Genomic DNA, 13153 nt, shown 5'->3' on the forward strand with positions numbered 1-13153 from the left:
ACCCCCAGCCACCAGTCATGCCCTCTGAGGCCCGCTGGCACAGCTCACTGCCTTCTTCTCCTTGGTTCTTGAGGACAGTGGCCAGGGATTGGGAGGGGCACATGTCCACTCTGCAGCCTGTACTGGGCAGGGGTGGGGGCAAGCAGCAAGGTCATGGCTCGTGAGCCCGCCTTGGCCTCCCTAAGCCACACTCCTTGAACAGACTAGGCTCCCATGCCCCAGTCTGATGTCTCTCCATCTGTCTCCAGTATGAGAGCAAGAATGTCACCAGGGGCCCACAGTCACGTGGCCCCCTGCAGTCTTCCTTTGGGGAACAGCCTTGCTCCACCAGCAGCCTGGGCTGGCTGGAGCATTAGCCAAGTCACCTCCTTCCTGGGACTAGAGCCTCAGTTTCCTCCTCTGATAAGTGACCAGGCTGAGCAAGTAGCTCTGGGGTCACCTTAGTGGCCTAATGCCATTGGTTTCTGTGGGGTTCCTGTGCCTTGGCAGCCTGGACACGAGGGGGAAGCCAGCTTCCAGGGGAGGGGAGAGGATCGGGAATTCACAGGGGCTGCCTGGCCTGCCTCCTTGACGAGGGTGGCATTCCATGCCTTCTGCTTATGAAGCGCCTTTCTTGAAGTTTGGCAATAAATCCCTTTTCATGGAACTTCGCTGCCACAAGCCTGTTTGTTGGTGTGGGGACCAGCTCCAGGGCCTCATGGAAGCAGAGGGTAGGTGGTGGTTGACCGGGGCATCACCTTTCCTCCAAGCTCTCTTCAAGGGCCCACTTCCCATAGTCCAGGCTGGGGCCCTCGCCCTCCCTCAGTGCTCCACCTTTGCTAAACTTGGCCAGGTGCTCCAGTCTCATCCCCTGCCCCCAACATGTTTCTACAGCCCGGAGACCAAGTGTCATAGGGAACAATGCTTTTCAGTTTTTAAAAACTTCATTTGGAAATAATTTCAAGCACAGAGAAAAGTTGCGAGAGTAAGTATAGTACAGAGAACACGCATATACTCAGATTGACCTGTTGGCTTGTCTTTCGAGTGCCTTCTCTCTGTAATACACAATTTTTTTTCTGAGTCTTTGGAGAGTTAGTTATGGCCCCTTTCCCCTAAATACTTCAGTGTGTATATCCTAAAAATAAGCATATTCTCTCATTAATCTTGGTGCAGTTATCAACTTCAGTAAATTTAACACCGATAGAATACTTACTGTTCATATTCTGATTTTGTCGTTAGACCCAATAATATCGTTTAACCACATGTTGCCTCCCGTGTAGGGTTGAATATTACATACATGTCTCTTCGAGTCTCCTTTAATCTGAAATGTTTCCACAGCCTTTATCTTTCATGATGTGGGTATTTTTGAAGAATACAGTCCTCCCCGGCTTTTTAATAGAATATTGTTCCTTTGGGGTTGGTCTGCGGTTACTTCACAATTAGATCAAGGTTATAGAGTCTTAGCCAGAGAACTGCGTAGGCGATACTAGGTCCTTCTCAGGGAATCACATCTGGAAACACAGCCTCCATCCGACTTTTACTGGTGATGCTTATTTGGATCACCCAGTCAAAGTGTCTGATTTTTCTGTTGTATGGTTACATATTTTTCTCATGTAACTAATAAGCAATCTGGGAGACTTTTGATTAAAGACCATGCACAAATATGTTGCACCACATCAAAATTTCCCCTTAGATCTAATCTCCATTGATGATGCTTGCCTGAACAGGTGTTTCCTATGATGGTTCAAAATGATTCCAGCTGTCATTTTAACCTCAGAGCCTGGTCCTGGTTGGGGTGATCCTGGGCCCTGCCTTATGCCTGTGGCACCCCTAATACATCTCAGCAGGACCCCAGGGCTTTGCTGAGTGCTCTTTGGAAACCCCTGGGCCAGTAGACAGAGCTCCACTCAAGTCAAGCTGCTGGGAAGGTGTCAAGTCCCACCCAGGGGCTTCAGTGAATCTCAGCCTCTCGGGGCCTCAGTTTCCTCACCCATAAAAGGGAGATTGCAGTGCCACCCGCTCCCCACGTGGGAAAGCACCACAGTGCTCCCCAAAGGCCGGCTCCCTTCCTTATCTGTGAGGGCTGCTGGAAAGGCCTGGTGGTCAACACAACAGGAAGCACCTGGCCCGGGCTTATTGACTGTTCTATGACTTTCGTATCCCTCCTGAATTCCCCTGCCACTGACCTGACGTGTGTCCACCATACCAAGTGGGTGGCCTGCAGAAGGTGGGCCATTTCACCTTATCGTTAAGGAGGAACCAAAGTAAGGGAGAGAAGTCCCTTTATCGACGGGGGCATACTCCCACCCTGGCCCAGGAACAAAGTCTCCTCCCGAGCGACGCCTTGAAGGGAGCAGCTGCTGGGAAGGTGTCAGTGGCCAGCCAGCCGCAAGACTGAGGAAGGATGTGGTGAGAACTTTCTTTCCTTCTGGCCCTAGGGGCTGGAGGCCTGTGCAGAGAAACGGAGCCTTTTTCTTTTGAATACGCGTCCCCGATATCTCAGTGGCCTGAAGTCCTGTGGGGTTTTGCAAAACACAGGTGGCTGCCTTCAGGCGGGACCCAGGACAGAGCGGGAGGGTCTGGTGGGGAAGGGGACATCCAGATTGCCCCTCCTTCTGCCCCCACCTGAGCCTGGACCCTGGAAGCTCCCTGTGTCTTTCTGGAGCCACCATATTTTATGCCTTCCAAGTCCTGTGTTCCTGCCTCCCAGCCTCCCTGACCCCTACTCTCATGTCCCAGACATGAGGCAGGACTGTCAGAAAAGACCTCACGAACTCGCTCAAGTGGAGGTTTCTGTGATGTTACGAGGAGGCTCTGTTGTGGGATGTGGAGGGTGGAGAGGTGATGGTGGAAATTCTGCCCTGTTGTCATAATTGTGTTTACAGGAACAAAGTTCCTGGAGGAAGCAGCAGGGTGTAAGTAGAAAAACATGACTTTAGATTTGGAGGCAGACATATCTAGATTCAAACCCCAGCCATGAATGAGTGACCTTAGGTAAAATGTGCCTGAGTTTTTCCTGTCTGTCAAATGGGCTAATTCTCCCTTCTTCACAGGATTGTTGTGGAACGCTTAGCCCATGGTCTGCCTCACAGAAGATGAGGTTAGTAAACCCCAGCCACCCGGCCTCACAGAGCACCTACTACTTGGCAGGCCTGTTTTGGTCTCTCACTGTCACCAGTGGTCTCATGAGGAAGATGTATTTCTGTTCACTCCTTTGACAGCTTAGGAAACTGAGGCTTAAACAACGTGCCTAGGAGACCACAGGTTAGTGTTGGGACCTGGGATTTGACCCTCTGGGTTCCTGACCTGGGCTGACACTCGACTGCTTCCTGTTTCTTCTCTGGAGAGTCTCTGACTTCAGATGGACACTCAGCCCAGGGGAATTCGGGCTGACTTGGGGCTTGGGGCATCCCCACCTTTCCTGAAGGACACCCTGAGGCTGGCCTGGCTCTCCACCAGCCAGCCAGGGCCCCAGGGAGAGGCTCGGGAGGCCCTTCCCTTATAAGGACAACAACTCGGCAGTGATGAAACTTCTCGGCCTCCCGGCTGGGTGGGCGGGGGAAGGGAAACGACAGGCTCCAACGGCTACGGCTGAGAGCCTGAGCCTCCACAGGAACTCGCCCACGAGCCTCCCCTCTCCCCTTCCTGTCGGCTCTGAGTGGGGCTTTCCAGAGGGTCCCACTGGCAGGAGTGGGGAGGAGAAGCCAGGGCCTGGGATGTCAGAGTGGGTGGTGACCCATGGAGGGAAGATGAGTAAACAGGCCGAGAGAGGGGACAGGACTCTTGCAGACCCTGCAGGAAGCATGCAGTCTGGACTCCAAGCTGTAGGCCTATCTAGCCCAGCCCAGCCCTCAAGCTGGTCAGGCAGGGCAGGAGAGAGAGAGTTGGGAGGAGGAAGGAGAAGGCCCTTGGGCAAGTGTCTCTCTCCCTTCGCCCTCTAAGGTCAAGTCCTAAAGGGGAGGAGAGCTGGGTGGGGGCTAGGCAGCCTGCAACAGGACCCTACCCTCCTCCTTCCTTAGCTGTGGCCCAACAAAACCTACCAGCCCACCGTCCATCTGAGAAACTAATTGAGGAATCACAGGATATCAGGACTGATAAGGATCTCTGAGACCATTGAGTACCTCCTGCTGGTTTTAGAGTGGAGGAAGTAACAGCTCAGAGGGAGGACCTGAACTTGCCCATCTGTTTTGTTAAAAAAAAAAAAAATTATTTGGGGGTGCTTTTTCTTGGTTTCCTATTTAAAGTTCCTTTTCAACAAATCCCAACTTGTTAGTTGAAGAAAAGGACAAAGGGCTTTTTCCACACCCAGGTCTGGTTAGCTCTGGTGATCGGTGCTTCCTTGGAGACCCTCGGGTTGGCAGTGGGGGTGAGGCCAGATCCTAAGGGGGAATCAAGCGTAGCAGATGGAGAATCCGTCTCTGACACGGCTGTGCACAAGCTGTGTGACCTGAAGCAGCTGCTCAACCTCTCTGAATCTCAGTCTCATCTCTCTCAGCAGCGTGATCTTGAGGATAAAATGAGGTAATTTCGATAAAGCATCTAGCTCAGAGGCTGGCACAGAGTAAGGGCTTAGTAAATGGGTAACAGTACTGTGTGTCGGACACCCACGCCTTGCCAACATTACATTAGGTCCTGTGGATTCCAAGTACGACAAAATGAGACAGACATCCTGACAAACACAGTGGGATCAGCCCCGAGTTAGAGGGGCGAGTTCTGCAGCAGCATAGAGGAGAGATCAACAGGCTGCCTTTGCTGAGGGAATCAGACAAGGCCTCATGGAGGAGGTAACCTTTGACTGGGCCTTGGAGGAGGAGTAAGAGGTTACCGAACAGGAGCTGGGGAGAGTATTTGAGAGAGGGAACAGCACGTGCAGAAACAGAGAATCACAGCATATTCCTGGAACTGGGCAAATTCTGTGTAGTATCCTGTAGTAGGAGGTGCTGAGGGAAGGGTGAGGGGATGGGAAATGAGGTGGCAGAAGGCAGGGGATCACGATGTTCCCCAGAAAATTTGGACCAAAGGGAGTCATGGGAGGGTTTTAAAGAAGGCAGGGACAGGCTGCAGGGTGGGGACTGGAGGCAGGGAGACCAGTCAGGGGGTGGTTGCGATGGACCAGTTGTGGAGTGGTGAGAGCCTGAGCTGGGACACTGACATTGGAGGTGGAGTGGAGGAATAGATCCTTTTTAGGAAGCAGAATAGGGGATTTTGGGTCTTGTGGATGTGAGAGATGGAGTGGGGGGAGGGGAATCAGAGATGCCTCACGGGGGTGCTGGGGGTGTGGAGGTGCCCTTTCCTGAGATGGGGAGTATCCGGGGAGGGGCAGGTTGGGGAGAGAACAGCAGCTGTGCGGAGTAGTCCAGTGAACTACCAGAACTGGGCTGGGGCAAATCTGAAGGTCACAGACATGTAGACGGTGGGTGATTGAAGCTGCAAGGATAGCAGAGTTATATCTCATGTGTTACTCAGGATTAGATTTGACTGTGACTGACAGGAGGCCATGGCGTCAGGAGAGTTCATCAGAGGCTAAAATCGGCTCTGGGGGAGATAGACAAGATAGCAGCGACTCAAGTTCAGTCCTCCCATGTGAGAAGTCCGGCGGTAGAGCCCATCTCTACCACAGCAGCTCCATGGTCACCCAGGACCCAGCCTCTTTCTCTCTCACCATGTGTTCTGCCATCTTAGCACTTGCCAACAACTTCATGACCCATGAGTGACCCAGCTCTGGTTATCATACTTGTATTCTACCCAGTGGGAATGGACAAGAGGTCATAAGGACATACACCTTCCCTTTAAAGACACTTCCTGGAAGTTGCACTTCTGCCTACCTCTCCTTGGCCAGACCTTAGTCACATGGCCACACATAACTGCAAGGGTGGTCTTGCACCTTGGTCTCTGACCCTGGTGGCTATGTGTCAGCTGAAAATCAAAAGTCTTATTACCAAAGAAGGGAAGAATGGATCTAGAGCAGTGGTTCTTAACTGGGGACCATGTAGTCCTCCAGGGGACATTTGGCAGAGGCTGGAGATATTTTTGTTTGTCACAACTGGGAGGGGTTTCCAGCGGGGGAGACCAGGGATGCTGCTAAACATACTACAAGGCACAGGACAGCCATCCACAATATCTGGCCCAAAATGTCAGTCGTGCTGAGGTTGAGAAACCCTGACCTCGGCACATAATTTATAGTCCCATTGCCACAACCAGGAAAGTGAGTGCAGAGTGAGTGGTCAAGTCACTTGTGGGCCGGCAAGACATCTGTCCCCCGTGGGCCACATGTCAGGGGGGTTCAGGAGCTCAGATCTAGGCTCAAGGGTTTTGTCAGATTTGCCTCAGCTTGGAGGGGCTTCTGCCCTCTTACAAAAGCAAAGGGCCTTTGTTTGTTTGTTTCATTTGTGTATCTTTGTTTTATTCGTTTCTTGATGTTGGGCTCAGAAGTGCAGATTCCCAGGCTGGACTCTCAGGGAAGGGGCTTGTTTAAGCTATAGGTGTTTCTTTGCCCACCAGCTGCCACCCCCCGCCCCTGGCTGCTGGTGAGGGAAAAAGCCCCATAGTCTGGGACGCCAGGGCCAGGCTTGGGCTCAGTCCCTCATTTACAATGAGACATCATCAGGCCTCTTCCCCCAGTCTCCTAGCCACAAGCCAGGGCTGGGTGGCCCAGGAGAGGCCCTTGTGGCCCTGAATCTACAGAGACGCCAGGGTGGCTTTGCTGGTTTTGCCCACAGCCCTGGGCCGGGCCTTTCTGTGCTTCCTCCCTCCCAGGCAGCTTTCCAACAAAGTCAGCGTTTCTGGGCTCCTCCCACCTTCATTTCCTTCCCGGCCTGTGGCCTTGGGTCTGAAGGGAAGCAGGCCTGCCCAACTGTGGCCAGTGCCAGGTCATGCTGGGCTTAGGCCTGTGGGTCCTCAGAGTCCCCAGGACACGATGTGGCCAAGAGTGTGCCTGTCCGTGGGTGGGGAGTGTGTGAACAGCTCTACCCCTGGGGAGGGCTAGAGAGAGAGATAGCCCCCAGGCCATTCTGAACTGCCTGGGGTCCCTGCTGTGGGTGAGCAAAGGTCTCCCCAGGCCAAACAGCCGCCCACTCTTCTCTGGCTATGCAAAGGCCTCCTGAAAGAAACTGACCTCAGAATCACGTGTTGGACCTGGGCCAGGGTCAGTCTCCACATGGGTCTGGGAGGCAAGCTATCCGCAAGCTCAGGAAGGGATAACTCTGGCCTCCCAACCTGTTTCTGGAGACCCAGAGGGACCTTGGAGATTTTCAGCACTTTCAAATATCCAAGTTCTTCAACAGGGCTAGGTGATGGATTGGATTGGTGGCACAGACCTTCCCGCCCTGTGACCTCTGACAAGTTGCCTAACCTCACTGATCTCAGTTTCTTCATCTGTTAAATGAGGAGAATAATGCCCCCAAGTGTTATAAGCATTACCTAAGGTCAGGCAAGTGAACTGGACAGTGCCTGGCCCATGGGAGGCACTGAGGAAACAGCAGCTGTTCTTCTTGTCTTTGTATTAGTAGTATACTGTCTCTCAGGAGAGCCTTTTCTACCCTTTATCAGAAGGTCTCCTCAGAGCCACCACTGTGATCTTATCACAGAAAGTCCATGGTGGGAGGGATCTCAGTAACCTGCATTTTGCAGATGGAGAGACAGGGAAGGGACTTGCCCAAGGTCACATAGGGAGCCTGCAGCAGGGTATCAACTGGCCTGGATTCACTGCAGCATTCTCCTCCCGCCCTCTCCAGGGCTCTCCACCCCCCCTCAGGAAACAGGCCCAGTCCTTTCATTTGCACCATTGTTGGGAAGAGCCCCAGACACCGAAAGGCTGTTTTCCTTCTGTCCAGCTCAGCTCTGATGCCTGGAATCAGGAAGCAGGGTGATGGCAAGTGTCCTGTCTGACGTCCTCCTGCCAGGGGTGGGGGTGGGGTGGGGTGGGAGAGCCTCAATGGGCTGGGCTTCCTGAAATACAGCTGTGGCAGCAACTGCAGGAGTTGACATAACATTTAGCGTTCATTAAAAAAAAAATCACTGTGGATCAAGAGGTCCCCGGTTCAGATCTGGGTGCCCCCTCCAAAAAACAAACAAACAAATATTGAGAATGGGGTGAGAAGGGAGGAGAGATGAGGTAGATGTAAAGAAACTAACTTTTCCAGCAGAGAATAACTAGAGTTATTCTAGAGTTGATAAATCAAGAAATAGAGGCACCAAGCATATTATTTGCAGTCGAGGAGAGAATTCATGAGAGTTAAAAATCATTACTAAGCCACTACTGAAGTGATTACTTCTGGGCAGGAGTTCTGGAGGTGGGAAAATTTAACTTCATTTGATACTTTTGAGCACTATTTGGATTATTATTATCATTATTTGCCATATCTGTGTGTTACATCATTGTTTTTTTAATTAATTTATTTTTGGCTGCGTTGGGTCTTCGTTGCTGCGAGCGGGCTTTCTCTAGTTGTGACGAGCGGGGGCTACTCTTCATTGCGGTGTGAGGGCTTCTCACTGTGGTGGCTTCTCTTGTTGCAGAGCACGGGCTCTAGGCACACGGGCTTCAGTAGTTGTGGCATGCAGGCTCAGTAGTTGTGGCACACGGGCTCTAGAGCTCAGGCTCAGTAGTTGTGGCACACGGGCTTAGTTGCTCTGCAGCATATGGGATCTTCCCGGGCCATGGCTCGAACCCGTGTTCCCTGCATTGGCAGGCGGGTTCTTAACCACTGCGCCACCAGGGAAGCCCTGTGTGTTACATCTTTAATAAAATAGTTAATGCTGAGCTCAGATGCAGGCAGGGGCTGCTTGGGCAAAGCTGCCATGTGGCTTCTTTTGTCTCTGGCCTCCTTGGATGTGACCCCCCCCTTCCGGAAGTCCTTGTCAGGAGGGAATTCTGTGTCACTAAGACTTCATCTGGGCCCTCCCTTCCTGTCCCCTCAAGATCTGTTAAGATTGGCTCCGGGGTTGGGCGGGGGGCGGGGCGGTGTGGGGAAAGAAAGTTGGTTGCAGAACTGGTCCACAAATGCAGCTAGAAAATTTAATCATCCCCATGGAAAAGATAAAAACCCCACCTCACACCATACACCAAAAATCAGCTCTAGATGGATCAAGAACTTAAAAGTTAAACATCAAAACCTTTAGAAAAAAATTTGGTGAATATCTTTCTGATGTGCTACTTCATTAAAATTAAGAACTTCTGCTCATCAAAAGACACCTTGAATAAAATGAAAGACAAGGCTACAGAGGGGGAGAAGATAGTTATTTTATACAACCAACAAAGGATTAGTATTAAGAATATATAGAAAAAAACCAGAACTCTTACAAATCAGTTAACAAAAAGATAAACAATACAACAGAAAAATGAACAAAAGATATGAATATGTGTGACTAGTAAGCATGAAGAGGTACTCAACCTCATTAGCATTCAGGGAAATGCAAACAAACACCATAATGAATTCCATTTTACATCCATTTGGCTGGCCAAAGTTTGACAATACAAAGGTAGAAGAGGACATAGACAATGAGATTTTTTTTTTTTTGCGGTACGCGGGCCTCTCACTGTTGTGGCCTCTCCCGTTGCGGAGCACAGGCTCTGGACGCGCAGGCTCAGCTGCCATGGCCCACGGACCGAGCCGATCCGTGGCATGTGGGATCTTCCCGGACCGGGGCACAAACCTGTGCCCCCTGCATCGGCAGGCGGACTCTCAACCACTGCGCCACCAGGGAAGCCCAATGAGATCTCTTAAACACAGCTATTGGGAATCTACATTGGCAGAACCACTTTAGAAAACAATTTGAGGGACCTCCCTGGCTGTCCAGTGGTTAAGACTCCGCACTTCCACTGCAGGGCGTGTGGGTTTGATCCCTGGTCAGGGAACTAAGATCCCACATGCCGCAAGCCATGGCCAAAAAAAAAAAAAAAAAGAAGAAAGAAAGAAAGAAAAGAAAAGAAAAAAAGTTGACATTTTCCTGTTAAGCTGAATATACATCTACCCAGCAGTAGTTTGAATTGTTATTCCCAAATAAGGAAACCGAAGCACAGAGTGGTTAAGTGACTTGCCCAAGGTTATAGCTAGTAAGTGTCAAAGCTGGGATTTCAACAAGACAGTCTAGCCCCAAAGAAGGAAGAGAGGGCATTGATGAAAATCTCCCAGACGCTGGGGAAATGCCAGCTGGCGCTGAGGTTTTCTGCGATCCCAGAGCGGAAAGCTAAATGAAATATCTGGAAACAATACAATTGTAGACATGTGATTCTAGTCTCACAGGGAGGTAAGGGGCCTTCCTGGGCTTTGGGCCCTGCTTACAGGTGCCCGGCATTGTGAGTATAAGACGAGAAGCACTGTTCCCTCTTGCAGGAATCAGCCCAATGAGGAGATCAACACATATGAGGCCTGGACAAGTGCCGTGCTGGGTGGCAGCATGAGGGCTGGCACCCTGGGAGGCAGGGTGGGTGGCACTTCACCCTGAGACCCAACCGCAGGCATTTCTGTGTCTCACGCAGTGAACACATGAATCCTAGGAAGACCCTGCTGAGTTGGGGGTTATCGCAGCCCTTTTACTCACAGGGTGTGTGAGCTCAGAGATGGCCAGTGACCTGCCCACGGACACACAGTTTCGGCATGGCAGAGCAGGGTCTGGAATTCAGGCCTTCTGCTGCTAAACCCTGCATGATTCCCAGCAGGTCACCCTCCAGGCCCCCAAGCCAACAGATGCACTCCTCAGCTCCTGAGGTGCAGCACCTCTCCAGCTTCCCTCCTCAGAAACAGATGCTCCATCCTGCCGTCTCCCTCTGGGCTTGACAATGATTAAGAAAAACTGGATGAATCACATCTAAAGCAGAAGCAAATCTTTATCGCCCCCAGCACCTACTTGGTCAATTTCCTGGGTTGGGTGTAGGGGGGCGTTTATTTCTTCGGAGTTCTCAAACTCCCACTCAGATCCAAGACCAGACTCTGCCTACAAGAGCATGTCTTGCTTGGGGTATGATTTAGGGGATGGGGTGGGACAATGAGGCAGGGCCCTCTAGCTAAATGGATCTTCACCCCTCCTGAAACACCACCACCGTCATTTCTCCAGAAGGACCCTGATAATTGAAACACATCAGACAGCTTGTCAGCCATGATGAGTCCCATATTACAGCTCTGAAAATGCTTTACAGTTTATGAAGTGATTTCACATGTAAAAATGTTCTTGGTCCTCATAACAGGTATGAAAGGTAGGGCAGCGATTTAAACACATCATGTAATAGATGAGGACATGGAACAAGGTTCAGAGAGGCAGAGGACTTCATAGCTAGTCAGAGCCAGGAGTTGAATGAAAGTCTTTAACTCCAAATTCCTCGTACCTCAGGTAACTGGAAGTTAGTTGCCTTAGAGCAGAGGGTGACGGGACACAGAACAGGTGGGTTTTGATAGGAAAGTGGAAGGGATGAAGGGAAAAGTTTCTGGAGAAGGGGTAGTTGGATGTCAGACCTTGGCTAGAGGGAAGAGCCTGATCCCCAGGGCATTGACATTTCTGGCACGGGGAAGGGTGGCCTGGCCATGGGGGGAGGCTGAAAAGGAGGAGTGGGGCACGAACTCTAGGGAGTCAGAGCCTGACGGCCTGGAGTCAGCCTCTGCTGTAGGCCTCCACCTGCCCTCTGGGCTCTGAGGACCTTCCAGCTCCGCCGCCACTGCCTGATTCCCTGCCAAGTGTCTCGTGAGCCTGTCAGCAATGACCTGGTCACACTCGCTCGTGACTGCGTTCCTCATGTGACCGCAAATGAGTCAAGAGGGGAAGCAGGTGCCTAAGGGCTTCCGGGGAATTCCGGGATGCAGGCAGCTTGAGGCCCTGGGTGAGGGAGCCTCAGGGTGCCTCGGATGCTGGGGCTCCCCAGGGCTGGTTGTGAAGCCACCCTCCTCCCAGGGTTGAGGGCCAGTCAAAATTTTCCCAGACCCAATGCAATTCTTCTCCTGCCAAGTAGCATCAGTGTGAGGAGGGGCACAAAGGCCCCTCTGGTGGAGGAAGGCCTGGCTCGGTGCCAAGCAGTCTGCGGGCATCTGGGGCACAACATCTTGATGTAGCTCTGGGAGCTCCACTTTGTGGGTGAGCAAACAGAGGCTCTGTTTTCCCAAGAAGAACGAATGGAGTAACCTTAGCAGGAGCTCCAGGCCCTGAGCACAGAGATTCTCATTTATGGAGACCTACCTGTCAGGCACTTTATTTGTAAAATTAATCAGGTTTTGAAAACTGCATTTGATACAATTACACATAGGTGCTATAAAAGATAGAACTAGACCAGGAGTTCTTAATCTGGGGTCTGTGGGATCCCTAGAGATCAAAGGATAGAATTCAGGAGTCTGAAAATCGGGAAGAGAAAAAAAAATACATCTTTATTTTCATTGACCTCTATCTACCTGAACATTTTTTTTTTCCTCTTCAAAGATGTGGCAACAAACCACAGCAGTATTAGCAGGACCCATGATGGTGTCACTGACAGAATTACAGATATTTTCAAATTACCTTTTTCAGATATTTTGAAATATGGTTTACATTCATCACTGTTTTAAAACTGCAGTAGTTGTTAGACCTATTGCTAGATCTTGATATTTCATGCATTAATTAGGAAGCACCATCTACATCAAAAAAATTTTTTAATGTTTGATAACTACATTTTCATATAGTTGGTTTCCTTCGTAGCCCTATGTTATTTATTTTATGCATTTAAGAACATCATTCTGAGATGGGATCCGTAGGCTTCACCGTATGACAAAGGAAGTTATGGCACAAACACACAAGGGTACGAGCCCCTGAGCTAGGCCTGCCCTGCAGTATTTTGAGAGGATCCTGATTTTTAAAAAACTATTTTCCAGTTATATAAGAAAGTTGAATGCTGATCTGTTTATTTTACTTACTCGAGTGAAATTCAACTCCCTGCCATCACCGGACAGTGAGCAACCCACAGCTCTCCAGGTGAACACTTCTAACAGCCTATTAGCAGAGAAATCTTTCCCCCAAACAGGCATTGACATTGTTTAACGTAACTGAAAAACAACCTTGAGCCGTCTGCATGTTTCTCTCATACTCACCGTAATTAGGCAATGTCCTAAGAGGAGTGGTTAAGAATGGAGGTCTTATGGCTAGAAAAGAGGATGGCGGTGTCGGGGAGAGGACACAGAACAGCTGTCTTGCTTTCATGAAGGGCGGCCCTTACATTCCT

This window comes from Phocoena phocoena, chromosome 2, assembly GCF_963924675.1.
Source record: "Phocoena phocoena chromosome 2, mPhoPho1.1, whole genome shotgun sequence".
NCBI classification, from domain to species: domain Eukaryota; kingdom Metazoa; phylum Chordata; class Mammalia; order Artiodactyla; family Phocoenidae; genus Phocoena; species Phocoena phocoena.